We start from the raw sequence: 19,152 nt of genomic DNA, 5'->3' as shown, positions 1-19,152 counted from the left end.
GAAAGCCATGTAAAACAAACAAGAAATACTGCTGATACGGAAAGATACGGTAACGATGTAAGCTTGCCAACGCAATCTAAAAAGAGGTCACAAGTTTTGTAAAATCGAAACAATTGTCATCCCATTTTAATCAAGAAGATTAAATATATCTATCGAAACAATTATTTAAAAAAACACAATTTTATTAATTAAAAATTTTAAACGTTTAAACGTGACACTTTTTACAAAAAATATATTTAATAACTCAGCATGCCTCTCTTTCTCTCTGTAAGATAAAATAATAAATTTAATTCACACGGACACGGAAAAACGGATTGCAGCAAGGCACAATTTTTCGCTCATCGCAGCGGCATTCTCACGCGTGTCAGACACGCGCGTTTCTCACGCACGAGTTCACCGAGACGCGTGTAATAATCCGGAATAACCGGAAAAGCGGAAAATGCATTTACAGGCGCTGCTCTTTGGCCCCACGGGAGCCGTTTTCCAAGAGTTCGCATTTTCCTTTGATCTACCTCAAAGTGCGCGCCTTTACCTTTTCCCTTTCCCATATCTCCTCTTCTCTTTTGCCCACGGGTTATCTCTCGTGGCGGTTTAAGAGTATTTTGTGCCTAAAAGTAGATTCAGCGTGCAGTGCCCCAGGGATATCGTTTACGCCAGAATGGCGCGCGAGTGAAAATATAACTTTAATCCAATTAAAATGTATCTTCCTTCTCGAACTTCTGAGATAGCATGCTAAATACAGTTTAACTATTTTAGTCTGTCTTTCTATACCCTATAATGGAAACTATTTTCTGACATATTAACAGAGTTAAATGGCAATTTACATGCACTTGTTGTCTATAATAATAACTAAAGAAGCTTAATCTCTTTGCAACTTTTCGAAGAAATATTAAACATAATAATTTGGGAGAAGAAGAAACTTAAATCAATTGAACAAGTTAAGCTTTAAATCAAATAAATTGAGTAAAAAAGTGTGCTCTTAAAATTAAAGTAACATTTAATCTCATAAGAATAAAATCCGTTGCCAATAGTTCAAAAATAAAAGCACGGGAAGCGTTACGAGAAAATGCTGTAATCGTAAATAAATGACGACTCCTTCGAACATTTAATTAATGAGCTCGCTACAAGAGTCTGCAGCAGGGTGGAGGATGCTGCTCCCATACGACACATGCACATGGAGACAATTAACTTTACGCCAGCATACAGAAGCACTTCTCATACGAAGTATACCGGGAAACAATTAACCGACCTTCCACCGTCACGAATAAACCTCTACTTCATGTGGAGAGCATGAAGTTTCCCTACTTTAGATATAGAATTAATTCAAGAAGCACGTTCTCGCGACTTTATAATGTGGAAATATTTATAGCGAGACATATATATGTCAGCACTCCTTGCTTCTCCTCCACAGCTGATCTAAATTGTAACGTTACTTTGAAACAGATTACTTCATTTATCGTAAATGTGTTTCTGTTCTAATCCACCTTTTATATTTTTATTTTAAAAAGTTTCATTTTTAGTATAATATTTGAAAATTTAATTAAAAAATGTTATATAATAACACAAACATTATTTAAACGAATTTTATGATTAAGCTTATGGCGGTGATTAATTAAATTTTAACACTTTTATGTTTTAGATTACAATATTATAATCGTACAAAAAACATTAATATTATATTATCCATGGCAGATTGCAATTATCTAACACTCGGAGAATAGAAAAACTGCATTGTTTCGAATCAGACAATCGTTGTCAGCGAATCCGACAAATGGAATCCCTATGGTGCAGTCTCGTGATACTTTCCCGTTCCTTCTCAGTAGACCAATAACTTCCCAACATCTCACGCACGAATCTCGCATTCCAATTATCGTTTGCAGTCCCGGAGGCGATCGAATACTCGAGTATTGATGTAAAATTAACTACTGAGAAACTCGTCCTCGATCTGGGTCGGAAATCGATCAAAGATGCATCAAATAGAAGGTTCGGATTTAATTTTCAGGACTCGCAATATTGGAAAGATTCTTCGTTACCAACCGCCTTTTCTCCCCCCGGCATTTGTTCACTGGGAATGAAAAGCCACCTGTTGATTTGTGGAAATACCGATTTCGTAACCGTCGTTCGATGATGAGTTTCCAGGTTGCTTTGAAAACCGCAAGCGGCCGCCAACGTATTCAGGAGTAGCAGGACTACAGGAATCGGGATTGTACGGAGCAAGAGCGACCACGCGCGGGGAAGGTATACGGCATTTAATTAACCACCTGATCGATACACCTGTCCCGGGAGCTCACCTGAGCCTGGATTTCTCCTGGGGCAGCTACGTAATGCCCTCGAGCTACTAGCAGAGCGATTGCTCAAGATTGCCAACTTCACTCACCAAACTTCTTTAATTAATTCGTTACTTCTGTCACAACTTTTTAGAGCTAACTTTTCTGGTACATCGATTTTACGTATTTATTAGCTTTCTATTTTAAAGGAAAAAAAAACGATATTTAATTTTAGATGTAATACGATATTCGATATTGAACTTTGCTTTTATTAACGCAAAGTTAGAAATTTAATTATCAAGAGTTTGCGTATTATTATTGTAAATTCAATGCATTATATGTCTCTGTGTATCGGAAAACAATCTCCAAACTTAAAATATTATTTTATCGAAAATATGATTTTATTCACTAAAAAAGTTCTTGCAGTATTGTATTGCAAAATAACAGAGGAAATTTGATATAAATAAAAAAATATTTTTTTGATGAAATAGAATCTCTGTTTTTTCGAAAATCGCTTTATTTCAAATAACATACGATATATACGATATATACGATATATATGCTGATATATACGATATAACAGGCAAAGCTCCTTATTCGGAGGGGATAGATTCTACAATAATGGAAAATCGCAAATATGGAATTTCTTGTAAAAATCAGGCTCTCTTTATTTTAGAGGATCAATTGTTTATGAAGAATTTATAAAAATAATAAAATAGGATTGAAATTTTGACGTGAATACGAAATTTTCTGATTGCGAATAAAAAGAGTGGTTACTTCTACTGAAAATATCGCGAATACGAATACGCTTTGACTGTATTTAGAGATACATTTGTTTATTTTCACGTACATATATGAATTTTTCGCAAGCTTTTTGTATCTTTTTAGAAACGTATATTTTTTAAATAAAAAACGCTGCTTTATAAAAGTTAAACGTTTTATAAAAAGATTTCATTTTCTTTCATTAAATGATAGCAACATTTAGAGTATTAATTATTAAACTTTAGAGGTCAATAAATAATCTCGAAACTCCTATAGTTTCCAAGTTTTGTAAAGCAAATTGCTGAAAGGACAACAGTTACTAATATATAATTATAATTCATCCAATAGACCGCAATAATCATATAATTTTCTTTCGCATTATCATATTTTTTCGAAATAAAGTTCTAACCGAGCATTCTCTTAAAACTATAGTTGGCGCATTAAAGTTTTAAAGTTATTCAACATCTTTTGGTGCAGTGCCGAGTTTCGAGGAATCGCTGGACGAAACCCTGCTTTAGTATCAATAAGATATGCAAAACAATATCCGTCAAAGTTTTGAAATATTATGTGAGCATAAGTAGTCTCAGTATAGTTTCGAAAATTATCTTTTTATGATATTACGACTTTCGTGGTAAATCGTGCCTTTTTACTGCAGTATTGATTAAGAAAATTATCCAGGCTTCTTCTCTTTCAAAATTATCTTTATTTAAATAAACGTCAAATGCATATTTCTGGCAAGTAAAAAAATTGACCATTTATTATATAAAACAGTTCTGAAAAATTTATATTTATATCTTTAGAAGTTTTAAATATACAATAGTGGTGCCTACTTCTCAGTCTTCTACTTGTCAAGGCTATTTCATTAATTACAGTTATTTAATGTCTATTTAATGTAATGTAAAAAAATAAATATATCAGATTGAAATGTTTGTTTATTCAGTCGATCTGTCTCCAAAAATAAATTGAGAATACGTATTGCATTATTATATATGTATATTCGAAAAGAAATGTCACTTGTGCTATAATATTTTTTTATTTTTATTTATTTTTAGTTTTAGAAGTCTGGATGAAGAATATATTACGCAATTATATACTATTAATACTAATTTGCTAATTTCACAAGAAATATTAAGTATACTTGATTAAGTTACGTGTTCATTTATTGTAAATAATAAAAATTGGCGAAGTATCTCTCTTCTTAATGAGTGATTCGATAAATAATTCTAATTTTTTGCTAATTTTTAGAAGATTTCACAATTCTAATTATGTTTGTGTATTATTCGTAAGTATAAAAACGCCAAGTAGTACCATTTAGATGCGAGTACAATGAAAGAATAGATATTAAAATATAATATTATGTTATAGTGTATATAAAACAATAATGACAACAACATAATTAGATGATAATTACTTTTGTTTAATAATTAGAAAATATTTTTAGTGCAAACGCATTTCCTTGCGCGATTTATCATGTTTATTGCACTATGAAATGCATTTGAGATACAATTACATTTCTTTTGAAAGACATAGAATTCGTCTCTTATAATTTTATACGATCATCGATCAATCCCATTCAGCTGTTGCAATAATTATTCATCAATCATCGACAGATTCGTCGATCTTTTCTTCGCTCGACAACTTTCTCGCACAGTCGTCCTCGCGAAGACGCGAAAGCATGACGCGTTCAGTGACCGAGAGAGGCACGTAAATCTACCTACGAGCATCTCCTAGTCTCCTGGTATATCGATACCAATAACCAGCGACTCTGCGCACGTCGATCGTGGATAACGTGCTGCGTCTTGCACCTGCATGCGCGTGACCGACGCAATGCGAGGACAAGAAGCTGACACGCAGGCGTCGCGCGCGCGCAAAAGAGGTTTTAAAGAGATGAACAAATTCAAAAAATTATGAAATTAGTGTGATAATACCTAAAATAGAATAAGAACTCTTCCTCTTGAGATTACGCAAAAATTGTAATATGCATTTCTGTCTTAAGACAGAAATGTTTAATTAATAAAAATTTCGCAGAAACTTTTGGATATAATTTTTAGATAAGCAATATGCAATGTGTAGCAAAAATTTTCTATTTAATAATAAAACGAGACGGGCGATATTAAATAATATTTTAATTTCAAACAACGAATTGCAGTAATTGTTTCACTTTACGTAATTTTATATTTGCAGTTATAGGGAGACAAAACCATTATGTAATTATTCCAACGCTGCAACACGATGATTACATTTTGTCCTTCTTATTAACGAAGAGTACAAACTCTTTCTGCTTTGTAATATCCAAGAAATTACCAAGTGAAAAAATTAAAATTTGCCTTTCTTGAGCGGCATCTCTGTATCTTTAACGTGAATATGTATCTGTGGTAGTTTGGGAAACAAAGATACGAGAGATCCGAAGTGTGCGTGACGTTAATTGAGGATACAGTAGCAGTTTTGCACAATTCTGCCGACCGGAGTGAAAGTTATAACGCGATACGACGGCTTATTACTCGGGACAGCGACTAATGAGAGACATCGGAAACGCTTGTCTCGCGTTCTCTAACGATAATCCAACCATCGCATTGGCACGACATTCAACCTGCGCCTGCCTTGGGACCGATTCCTCGATCGTCTGCTTGCCTGGGACTCAGAGGTGCAACATTTTACCTGGCTTAACGCCCACACCTCCCACCTTTCAAGATATCTCTGGTTTATCCTTCTCCCTCCGTCATTCAATTATTATTCAAATATCAAATAGACTGCTTCTTTCTCACTCCCTCTTTCTCTCTTTCTTTCTCTCTCTCTCTCTCTCTCTCTCTCTCTCTTTCTATACGGTCTTTATCTTTCTGGACCTTTTGGCCCAGGGAGGAAGTTTTAATTAAGATTCGCAAACAATTGATGTAAACAGTCAGGTATCCGGCGTTTTAATAAGCTCGTAATAAGCGTCAATTGGTTTTGCAAAGCACGGAGTTAACGGTTACCTTGAGAAATATTTATCAAGGAAATTGTCGTTTATCTTTGAGCGGAATATCGCGGAAATAATGTTTAAACACGAATAAAATATCGGTGATTCGCAACAAAAGTTATTCTGAAATTCTAATAATTCAACAGTGTGAAATTGGAACTTTATACTAATTTGCATTGATAAAGAACATACGCGCGCTAATATGTATCTAATATGTATACCTAAAAGTCTTGTAATTTACTACTAATTTTATCTAAATATTAATAGATTAACATTTATTAATATTTTCTAATTTTTTGTTAATATTGAAAGGTAATATATCGAGTACTGTTCAATAATTTTTTCATTTTGCAAACTAATTAGATAAGACAAATTTAAAAAAATATATAAGAAAGATAAATTTAAATTTACCCAAATTTCTTTGCTCTTATTGCAAAAAAGGTTGTAATATTAACAATAATAATAATAATAATTTAAAATTTAATATTAAAAGTTCGTTAAAATAACCGAATTTTCTTTAATTAATTTAATTAATGTTTTACTTATCATAATTAATACTTAAATAAAAAATGTGTTGTAATATTCTTCAACTATGTAAAATCTGCTAATAATAATAGCCGTAATATAATAATAATTTTATTTATACTACATATAAAGCGACGGAAGCAAAAAATTATGTCCGTATATCCGTATTCCACCACGTCGCGCAAAATGGTCTGAATGATTTCAACAACTAGCGAGTATCAGGAGAGCATGCAAGTGGCCGTAACTGCTGAAGGAAGGCCACGCGATTGCGCTGACACCGTCGTCATCGTCGTCAGCGACGAGACGCGAGCCGGCGATAACGGCTTGTCTTTGGCGCGCATCGCAAACAGGTAAAACGCGCGGCGGCTCGTCACCGAGAGAGATTTCCTTTTCAGGTGAATTCCGCGAGTGTGGGCGAGCAGGGGAACAGAGATGGCAGGATGTTGCACCTGCAACCGAAGGTGTAAGGTAGGTAGTAGTCTGTATATAGTCTATCCCCACTGATCCCCACTTTCTACCTGATCCTCTCTCTTCCTCGTCATTACCTTTCTCGTTCCTCTTCGTTCGATCCAGGTTCGCATCTCATAGTTATAACGATGTATGCTCAGAGGAGAGGTAAACCCGAGCGTGAAGGTAACAGGTTAACAAACATGTCTCACGATTGCTTCTGGATTCTATATTCAATTTTTTTCTGACAAATAATATGGCATGCGGTTGAGATTATTTCTCGCACAAGATTGACGTACAAAATGTCAAAGATATTGCCGCTTATAAACATATCACAAAGAAAGAAAACTGCCAATAGAATTTAGAACAGAATTTTATCTTTAATTTTATACACTATTCTGTATGTATTCTGTAATTCTTTATATGTATGTTTTCTATATTATATATAAAATTATAGATAGAATTTTACAGCAAATTATTAATTGTTTAAGTGTTTTAAATTAAGATTAAAGGTTATAGGACATCTTGCATAAGTTATTTTACAAATTGTCGAACTGATCGAAACTATTATCAAACATAATATTCGATAATATTATATCAAGGTTGAAATTATTGAGGACATTTACGATATTATTGCTAATTGCATTTTCATTTTGTTTAAATATGTTAATTCGCTCAGTCGACCTCATCGAAGAATTTTTTTATCTAAGTAATCACGGCATACTTTACTTTGTATTTAAATGTCACAGTTGTTATTTTATAAACATGTTTATCAAGTATCAAGCCTCATGTTTATTAAGCCTCAGAAATCCGCAATCGAATGGGATTAATTATCCTTATTATTTAAATGTGACTACTAGAATTTAATCTTCAAAAATAATCTTAATATATCTGAATAATTCACATAAAATCAGGTATTAAATGAGCAATCAAATTACGCTTCTACATATTTATCACGTATCAGCTTTTAAAATCTTCCTAATTTTGAAATTAATTTAAATTGTGCAGTAATAAGTTGAAATTAATTGCTGAATATTATATTTATAATATAGTTTAAAACAGTTATATAATGCAATGAACAGTCTCTCTTTAATGTAGTTCGACGTAAAACTTAAATATCATCCATTCAACAAAACTTAACTTTCTAGATAAATATATGCGCTTCTTATGACACTGCACGAATCGCTGGTACATATATGTTGTCCTACTACATATCTCACTACTACACTATCCACGTTATCAGTTATATGAAGACGCAATACAGTGACATATTGCTCGGTGCATTCACCTTAGAATTGTATTGATCTCTCACACTTACGCTCATGCTGTTCTCCTGACCTAGGGAAATGTTGGATTTGCTCGAACATCGTCGATTGTTCATCAATTGTCTAAGATATTGTAGTGGTGATGCAGTTAAATTAAAAATCTACAGATATTAATACATTATACAACAAATATTATTAAATACATACTGAAAGAAAAAAAAGAAAAAGAAAATATTCAAAGTAAATGCTTAATAAAAATCAATATTATGTTAATTTTACCCTCATATATTCTTGATTTGACATTTATTAATTTGCACCAATGATTATAATATTATAAATGCAATAGTAATTATCTAAGAAAATTATTTAAAGAAATAATGTTTTCGTGAACAGATAAAGCTCGAACTTAATATTAATTAATGCATTCCTGGAAAGCTATGAGAATTCTGACCTAGGTAAACGAATAATTTATTTAAAAGTCGGATTGGCTGAGAAAAAAATTGTAACTTTTAATTACATTACAAATTAATGAGTCTTCCAACAAACCACTTCTCAAAGTTCTCTTTTGAGAGCGCATGGTATTTCGCGTAGAATTAATTTAACCATCTTTCACAAAGAAGTCATAAAATCTTTATGAATTCTCGTAAAACTTATCTGTGAACAGTTTCCCAACCAGAAAAGGTTGTCGAGTAAGTCCTACAGTAGAATTTAAAACTTATAAAAAACTCGAGCTTTGCCTCGGTTACTTGACTTATAAATATGAAAGTCGTGTAACATAATTTAATGAAAATGTCAACAAAAGGTTAAAGCTAATAATAGATATTGAAGCATATTGAAGAGACTTCATATTACTTTATTTAAATCGATTAGGTGAAAGTTGTGGGAGAAATATATGTGTAATACAAACATGATTTCAATTATAGATAAAATAAAAAATTAGTCGGTCACAAAATAAACAAGATGTAAACTTTTCACAAAATAAACACCTTGTACATATTTGTATATATTTGTATATATATATATATATAATTTACATAAATAATGATTTTATATATATTCAGCTTATAAGTGAAATCACTCTGTAAACTTATTATTATAAATTATACTTATTCATACCTATCTGCGTATCGCATAACGATAATAATACAAAACATAATTATAATTATAAATAATTAATATCACAAAAATGCCTCAAAAAGTTATATATCTCTTTTCACAAATATATATAAAACACATTTTATTATAAACTATTCCTATAAAATCTTTAAATCTTACATTATAATTAATATCTGTTTTTTAATATTTTATTAAGAAACTATTATTATTTCTGGATATAAATGCTAATGAAAATAAAATAAAAAAAGTGAACAGAGAGAGCAATCTATATTTATCATGAAAGATACTGATATGCTTAAAAAGGGAAGCCATAGGATAGAAAGCATTAAAACAAAATAAATCTTTTACCAGGACGATAAAGACCGTAAGGAGAAATTTAATTTTTATGCGCAGATAAATGTACGCCCCAGATAATTCTGGTGTATGCAGCTATATGTATACTTACTATTAGAATACCAAACAATAAAGAGAAGTCATACACAATATTTTTCCATTAATAATTTGATTATTGAATAATGAGTATTGTTAAATAAAATAAACTGTTAACATTAATTATTTTAAATCGGAAAACCAATACTTATATCGGATATTATACGTAATTTGTATACTATTGCATATCGTTGTGTAATGTATAAATAACTTAATCTTAATTAAAATATAATTGTAATCTGATTTATATAATCAAGATAGCTAATCAGTTTATATTCAAGATCAGATGTATATATATATATATATGAGGAGTTTCAAAAGTTATTGCCACTATTTTTTTTCTCCGCTTGTAACAATACCGATGCGATGACATTGATAAGGTATGTTTGATAGACTTATACAAGTTTGTAGAAAAAAATCAAGTCAAAATGATCGACATTTACAGATTCGATGAAAGATTTTCATCTTTCATCGGTGGAGTTGTCACTCGCATTGACGTCCGGAAATTGTAAAGTGAATGCCATTATTCGTTTCTCAACAGCTGAAAATTGTTTAGCCGCTTAAATTCATAAACATTTGTATCAAGTTTATGGTGGAAATGTCATGCTCGATTGTATATTGTGCGTTTGTTAAGTAGAGAAATTCAAAGCTGGTCGTGACGCTATACATGATAAAAATCATCCGCCGTACTCGTCGGTTTTGGCGTTCTCCGATTTTTTTATCCCTTCCTACATTGAGCGGACAACAGACAAGCTTCAAGGTTTTATCATGGCTCAAAAAGTTGGAGGTGCAGTAGTTCGAAAGTGGGATTTTGAGACCCACATTACGATAAGTTTTTGAATTTACATTAGGATAATCACGTGGAAAAAATTAAGTATCAAGTATCTTTCATAATTTTTTCAGATTTTTTTCAAATGATATGGCAATGTCTTTTGAAATGCCCTTTGTATATATTTTCTTTTAATCTGTCTTCTAATAAATTAAGACGTAAAATAATTATTCAAGCGGTCGAGCGGCCATCATTCATCTGAATCTTCTGAGCAACAAAACCGGTTGGTAACGCTGGTTAACCGATCTCTCGCGCAACCTGATCCCCTGGTCAAATGCACCTGTTTGCTCACCTGAAGCCTTCAGGACTTCAGGACCATTCTAGAATATTACGATACGATATCGCTTGGAAAACCCGATCATGACGTCGATTTAAAAGAAAGATGGAAAGAGCTCTCAAAATCATCTACTTTCTCGCCGGAATCATCTGCGTTATTGCTGACATTATTGTAAGCTATATTGATTTAGCAAGTGGTCAGCTCGAAATCAATCGATTGTCACGATCGTTTGTCACCTTCAAAATGGATCAAGCAAAAGTGCAAGTCAAATGAAATATTTTTCTACAATTTACAAACAAGTTTTATCTTTTTATTATATCAATTTGGTGGTATAAAGTGTCTCACACAATAAAATGTACACAACGGAACAATTCTTCTTTATATTGTTTTGAACCAAATCTAAATTCGATAGTTGGAGTTCTGATGAACAAGATTTATTTATTAATTTCTGGTCCCGTCAACATCTCACAATAAGTAGTTTAGCAAAATAATATTGCTTGTCGCACACAACGGCATGGCAGGGTTAGACAAGTTGAGGATTAAGATGATTAATTATGCATAAAATGTGGATGGCCTATAGAAATTTAATTTCTCAAATAATCCCCTCGTTACACGTCGCTCAAGCGAGTTTTCTGTCATTTCGCGTTCACCGACGACAAGACATAAATTTGTTACGCTAATGTTTTCCCTTCGAACTGCAAATTAGTTGCATTAATTTTGATCTCCAGCATGCGCGCAATCGAATTGTCCGTCCCGATTCTACTGGCGCGATAAATCGTACTACCAACCGAATGCAAAGCAGATGCAAACAAAACAATTAACGAGCGCCTCGGTTTTACGTAAAAACCGCGGGTTTCGTTAGGAAAGCTGCTGCAGAATTTATTGCATCATTTATGCGAATCTATCCGTTTTTCCGCACGAATCCGGAATTATCCCGACCCTTTTACCGTTCATCGTTATGCAAAATCGTTATGTAAAATTAAAAATTCACGTGTCTTTTTTCACGCACGACGATAACTTGCACGTGGCGAACAGCGATTTCAAAAAAGAGAGTTAAGCGTAAAATTTCATAGATTTCTGTTTGCTGAATGTTTTCTTTTGACCGACAAATTTTAAAGTCAGATTCGCAATCAGCGATGATAAAAATTGACGAAGCGTAAATATGTTCATCAGGAAACAAGGTCCTTTCTCGACAGCACGCTAGTTTATGCAAAATTCGTGAAACGATGAAGAAACTAGAAATTCGTAGAAATTCAACGAAAGTAGGTGAAGTTTTAATGTTGCCGTTTCTCTTCAAAAGATGATATAAAGATGTGATAAGATTAAGAAAAGTTATATTAAAGTATTTTTAATTTATTCAATTTGTAATACAATCAATTTCAAATTTATTAAATAAAATTCTCTGATTAAAATGCAATATACATATTTTAATTATTATATTAATATACACTTAATATTGAACATAGAATTTATGCAAAATCTGAGAAGTTAGAAATTTTTTTTCAGAAATTCGGTAAAAACAAGTTAGTCAATTTGCTGACCTATCGTAATTTCTCTATATTCAACTAGAAATAATATTTTATTTATATGTAAGTAATCTTCTACACATTTAATAAATGTAAATTTTATTATATGAAAAAACATTAAAAAAGGAAATTGTTTTCGTGGAATTACAGTGAAATTCAATTAAACCATGATAATTATAACCTGAATATTATCATGAGATCGTATTACGTAATTCATTATTATCTCTAATATTATATAAAATAATATATAAAATATTATATAAAATAAAATAAAATTGCTTGTCATTTTTTCAGACGTTTTATCAAATATAAAAGAAAAAAAGAAATACAATTTAATTAATTTATATTTACAATGTGTCATTAAATTTGCACAATATATTTCACATTTAATTATATATTTAATTCTACAGTTCTGTTACATTTAATAATTTAACAATACAATATTTCTTTCTTTATTGTATATGTAATGTCATAAAATATTTTTATCATTGCATGGTATGACAAAATTAAACGTTCAACATTTTAAATCTCTATTTAATTGTGTCATCCGTTTACCAATATTTAAGTACTGTCAGATCCGTTGCATTGATATTTAGCATGTAAATAACTTGCGTTGGTGTATCTATTTTTTTTTTAGCCGTTCGTACGGAAGCGACATCGATCTAAGTTATTCTTGTTACAACGCTATGTATAGGATACAAGAAAAACGCCTTTTCTTCGTTCCAATAATTCTTCGATACAATTAACCTGCCGCCCGTATGCGCTCATTACCACACATTGACCTTACGTAATTGTTTCGTAATAGCATGTGACGAAGTTATACACAAGCGCGCAAAGCATCGAGAGAGCATCGATGTGCTAATATCATGGGATAATATCAAAACGAAATATTCTACATATTTGTGCTGTACGATTATCGATGGTTTGCAACACGATCGCCAAATTTTTGTATCGCATCCCAGGCATCGCATATAAAGTCAGAAAAAAGATTACCGATTTTGTTAAATGCTATATAAATAGTTGTCGTTCTCCGATATTCATGCAAGCAAATAATTTATTTTGAAGCCTGATGAAGGAAATATTAAAAATTTTAAAGTTAAAATAAATCAATAATTATATAGTAAAGATATTGTATTCTTCAACGCTTAATTTATGATGTTAAATTAACAATAATTATAAAATTTTTATAGTTTTATATCGATCAGATTATAGAAAATTCTTAAGTATATAATTCCCCAGCTTCTCAAGTCCATAAATAATAGATTAATATTCACTGTACATTAAAATAGTTAATTTAAATCAAATCTTTCATCCATCCTCCATCTTAATAAAAAAATCCGTGAAACGTGAAGTGTGTTTTTGGATCGCATTTCTCGATTCTATTGTTGCCATTTTTCAATGCGATTGGCTGTCAATGATGTGAGTTGATCGAGTGAATGTTATTGAGTTCAGTGACAGTTCGGTGACAGTTGGAATAATGTGTGAGCGGGATTAAAGAATCATAATATATTAATAATAACGCACATTATTTCTTAATTTATTATTATTTATTTTTTAAAGTTAAAAAAGAGAAAAAAGGAAAAGAAAAGAGAAAGAAAAAAAAGAGGAGGGAAAAGAGGAAAAACTGAAAAAGAAAAAAAAAATGACGAATAAAGAAAGAAATGCATATTTTATCATATTATATTGCGTAATATCAATGTACTGTTATTTGTTCGTTATGTGCCGCGTGTTTAATAGTGTATGTAAAAAAAACTTTATCTTTTCAGATAACCAAAATGAGCTTTCGGAATTTGCAAGCGAGTAAATAGAATTTTTTTCATCGTTAACAGAAAAAAAAGAAAACAAGAGAGATAAAAGGAAAACGAAAAAAGAAGAAAATAGAAACAAGAGAGAAATTAAGAAAAAACGATAGAAAGAAAAAAGTATGTCTATTTAATAGTTCAAATATAAATTATATACATATATATATTGCATGTAAATCAATTTTTGTAAAGTTAGGGCTGTGTGTTTCGCATATAAAAAATCTTGACTTGAAACTTATATCAAACTGCCTTTTTACAATCCAACAATTTCAATTGTTTCTACGTATTATATTTTAAGCACTGGCAAAATAGCAATGCAGAAAACGTTATACAAAATATATTTACGTTGATGTTTTAGTAGTTTTTTTTAATCAAATGATTATAAGATTATAAAGAGAGTCTGGGAATTTATTTCCTTTCTTTATTAACACGCATACAAGTAGCATGAAGCATAACTGACACTACAGTCGCAAAAGAGTCAAATAGAACATCGTTTTGGAGAAACTTTATCATAAAACAAATAATACGTTTAGCTTCCAGCAAGAATGATATTCAAAGTTTATCTGTCCAAAGCAATCTGCATTAATTCACCCTGCCTTGTTTTATGAAACGTCCGCAGATGTTTGCAAGATTGTTGCGGATAGCTTAACGTCGAGAGTGTGGCAATTTCGGTGCAGATCTTACAAAAGAGCAGCGCGTTCTCGTGTCTCGCATCATCGTCGTAGCATTAGAAAGCGTCGGTGGATACGTGTTCCTGACGCAGACGCAATTAAGCCTCGTCCGCGAGGCGCAATGTATACGTGCAGATATCGCACCGCTTATACCGCCCCACGATCACGAAGCAATTACAACCACGGTACTCGTTACACGCTCGACAAACGGGCATGGAGCTTCCTCTGCGTGCTAGCTAGTTATTCTCCGTTTCTCCTCTTCTCTGCTCTCCACCAGCGCAGTTTCCTCGCGCGAACGCGAAACTCGCAGCGCGTGTCGAAACTTCCGACGATACTTCCGACGATAAGACGTCGCGCTGCAAACGGGAATTACGTGTATTGTATATCGGCGTACTACCATATAAATGGAAATGACCTGTTTCTTCGCCACAAGGGACTTCATTACATGTCTGATAAGTTAGAGATTGAGAAAAATCGGCTGCCTCTTTCCTTACAAAAGAAGAATTAGAAAATCAAGATAAAGGTTTTATCTCATAAATTCAATATAATTAAATGTAATTATGTCTAGAATTGTTTTTATTCAGCAGTGCTTGACTTTCATAACATTTCGTTTATGTGATGTAACAACAAATCAAACGTAATTTTATCATTTATTACATTGGAAAATGTTTAATATATCTATATATATATAATATGTATATAATATAATATCTGTTATAATATAAATGAAAACCTCTTGAATTTATGTGTAATATAAGCAGATAAAAAAATAAATAATTATATAGGCAATGTATGATATAAGAAGAAATATTTTAAGAAAAACGCAAGATATTGTTTTGTATAAAAAGTTATTAGTCGATCTTAAACCAATTGTATTGATTTGTGTTAAGTGATGCTCTGCCGAAGGCAATAATCGTCTTCGCAAGAACGAAATAGAGAAAGTAAGAGGGGAAAAAAGAGAATAGTATCGAGGAAATGGCATGACTAAAGCTAGCCGCAAATAACGCAGAAACCAAAGTAATGATGGGTTACTGACAAACAATACCGCAGCGGCAATTATACCAGCGGGCACTGCCGGTCCCGTCCCGATATCCGCCAGTGGCATGCCTACGAAACCATTGTGACACGGCTGTCCATCGATATTAATTGATAAAACGAATTTCAAATTATTCCCCCGGCATGCGATGATATTTTACAACTCACGAAAATCTAGTTCGACCAAGTATGACAGAGAACAGATCGATCGTTATCGTCCATTTCGCGTGGAATAAAATGATTTTGTCACTCAGAATTTCGTTAAAATTTATATATATAGAAAGAGAGAGAGAGAGAGAGAGAGAGAGAGAGAGAGAGAGAGAGAGAGAGAGAGAGAGAGAGAACATCCCTAAAAAATGCACACAACCCTTTAATTTCACTCACAAAACTTTCTTTGAACAATTTAAAGATATAATTATGATTTAATAAACAGCATTATTAAGCTTATTCAGCTAATTCATGCCAAAACTAAAAAAATATCTAAATAAGCTAAAAGCTAAATTATTGCATCAAATGACTTATATATAAATCTTTGAATCGATTACGAAAACATTGATTTTTATTCAAGATTGTAATATTAATTAAAATTATAAAGGATTAATTTAGATTCGTATTATATTTCCTTAAGTGCAGGTCTTACTTTATAATTGTGTATCTCCGTAACGTTTTCATCAACGTCGGTTAACTTTATCCTTAGTTCTGCAAAGTGACAACAAAACTAATGTTGTAAAATTAAAGTCAAAACTTTTGACTTAAACAACGTTATCTCCTACTTTCGTTGACCTATATTCTTTGCACGTTCCCGAAGAATGTTACATACAATACTATTCTAAAACTAAATATGGTATATCTTTAACTCGTCAAGAAGTTCTTATAAATATTCAGCAATAATAATAATAAAAAGGAAAAGAATATACACGTGTTAGAAGAAAATCAATAACGAATAGAAAATCTGGCCATCATCTAATAAACATATTTCAAGCTGTATCATTTTTTAAATGGTATATTTTCACTACATTTTTATTGGCGATGCGTGACATATCAACTCATAATTTAAGGAAGAGTCGGAATCAATTTCCAGTCGCGTGAAGACCGAGCTTGCCGAAGTGGAATAACGATCGTTCATTAAGACGACGAGACTGCAAAATCCGTTTCCGGACAGTACACTGGGCAATTTACCCCTTTCTCTGCCCCTCTTCCCACTCATCGTAATCGTGACTCATTCACGCGTTATTGTGTGTCCGATAATACTAACTAGATTATCGCGGATTCACGCACACTGTACCTAAGCAAATTGGCAGACAAACATTCGGTGAGACCCGTCGACAAATCAGCCGATTCAATTGCGACACACGTACGAACAAAAAGGAAGTTCTAAAAGACCGATAATCGAATGTTTCCGCGGCTAGACAATTCCTACGAAATTCGTTCGGCATGATTTAACGAGTCAAACGGAATATTTTAATGAGAAAATTTCAAATTTTTATTATTATATTTTATTGTTAATAGTAGAGAGTAACATATATATTTTTTCTCAAATACAGTATCAGGGTTAAGAGAAAGCTGGTATTACTTTTTTGGAAATTATTCCCGTACATTTCAAACCATAAGAAATGTTAAAAGTTCAAGTACTTTAAAGCTTTAAAAAAATTTTATACTCTAAAAAATACATACATGCAGATAAAAGAGTCTAATGAGACTTTGGGAGAAGATTTACAAATAATTTTCTAAAAATTTATAGATCTAAGAATGCTAAAATTAAAAAAGTAAATTGGAAATTGAATTACAATAGAGAATTATAGTTGCAGTAATAGTCGAAATCGAGCGGGATTTAATTAAGAGAAGGTCGTGTTTGAGGGTTGCGAACGTTTACTCTGAAAATGATTGATCTAGTCAGCTCCGATTGCAAACTAAGGATTGAAACTGAGACCGCAGACCGTTACAACTAAGGTCACACAGAATAGGGTTTACGTGTCAAAGGACTATACTGTTATAAAGGGACAGGGAGTGACAACCATATTTCCCGTAACCTCAGATCGATAAGACTGCGCAAGTTCGCCATTATCGTCACAATATTACGAAATAGATTACGTTACAAAATTCAATTACGATTAACAAAAATATTTAGCAGAAATTCAATTAGATATAGAATTCCAAATATTCAAATTCTACAAAGTAAAAAAGTAGTTAACGGATTTTCGACGTCATAAAATTGTTACAATTAAACAAATATTTACACGATTTAAATAATTTGTATAGAAATGTCATTTTTTTACATTTTTATAACATTTTTAAGCATAAATTATTTTAAATATAAATAATACATCTAACTATATAATAATATATCTAATTTAAAAGATTTTAATAGATTCTAATAAATACATATATACGAACTCAATACATATATAAATAAAATGTATATATGTATTGAGTTCGTTTTCAGCATATTTATACCTTATGAATTTAGAAAAAGTTACAATAGTTGAAATCGCTGTAAAAATTTGAAGAAGTTTCATAAAAATAAGATTTGTACTTTCAGAAAATGATATCTTTAATCGGATCACAATAAAGTGAGGCTTAAAAAATCACATTTCAAAATGTTTTAATAAACAATTGCGCATATTTTATGATTATGGCATCCGTATATTGTCAAAATATTGGAGAAAGATTGTATAAAATAATGGAAATTTTTTTATTTGGTCAATTAAATAAAGATTTTGTACCAGATTTTTTTATTATCAACTTCTAAGAGAGTTTAAGTCATTTTTTATAATTCTTATGAATGATGTGCAATCTTGATAACTTCTTTAATCTTCTTTAATCGTTTTTACAGCGATTCCAATTGTTGCACCTTTTCTAAACAAAATATATATATCAAAAATAAACTTTTTCGTCATTTTTAATATAATTTTTTTCACATTTTTTAATTTTTTTCGCATATACAAATTTAATAATTGATCATTTTTAATCATGTATATAGATGCGTTATTTATATTTAAAATAATTTGTGCTTAAAGAAATTACAAAGAAGAATAATATAATACCTAAAAAATGTACTTTTTAAAAAAATATATAAAAAAAGCATCAAGTAAACACGTTAATAGTGAAAAATACGTATGCATTATTGTACAAAACTGTTTTATAAAATAATGTTATTTTAATTTTCTACAAAAATAATAATATAAAAAATTGTACACCAATTAAGAGAATAAAAACTTATACAATTTTAAATAGAAAAATATTTT

General features: G+C 31.3%; 1 protein-coding gene across 20 annotated transcripts in view; it reads right to left on the bottom strand.

The window, feature by feature from the left end:
- Positions 1 to 19,152, bottom strand: part of LOC140666630 (uncharacterized) — a 158,194-nt gene that overhangs the window by 76,453 nt on the left and 62,589 nt on the right. The gene's annotated exons all lie outside the window — the stretch shown is intronic.

This window comes from Anoplolepis gracilipes, chromosome 1 (assembly GCF_047496725.1).
Source record: "Anoplolepis gracilipes chromosome 1, ASM4749672v1, whole genome shotgun sequence".
In the NCBI taxonomy this organism is placed as follows: Eukaryota; Metazoa; Arthropoda; class Insecta; order Hymenoptera; family Formicidae; genus Anoplolepis; species Anoplolepis gracilipes.
The sequence above is the reverse complement of the archived record's forward strand: the minus strand, read 5'-3'. Positions and strand labels throughout refer to the sequence as shown.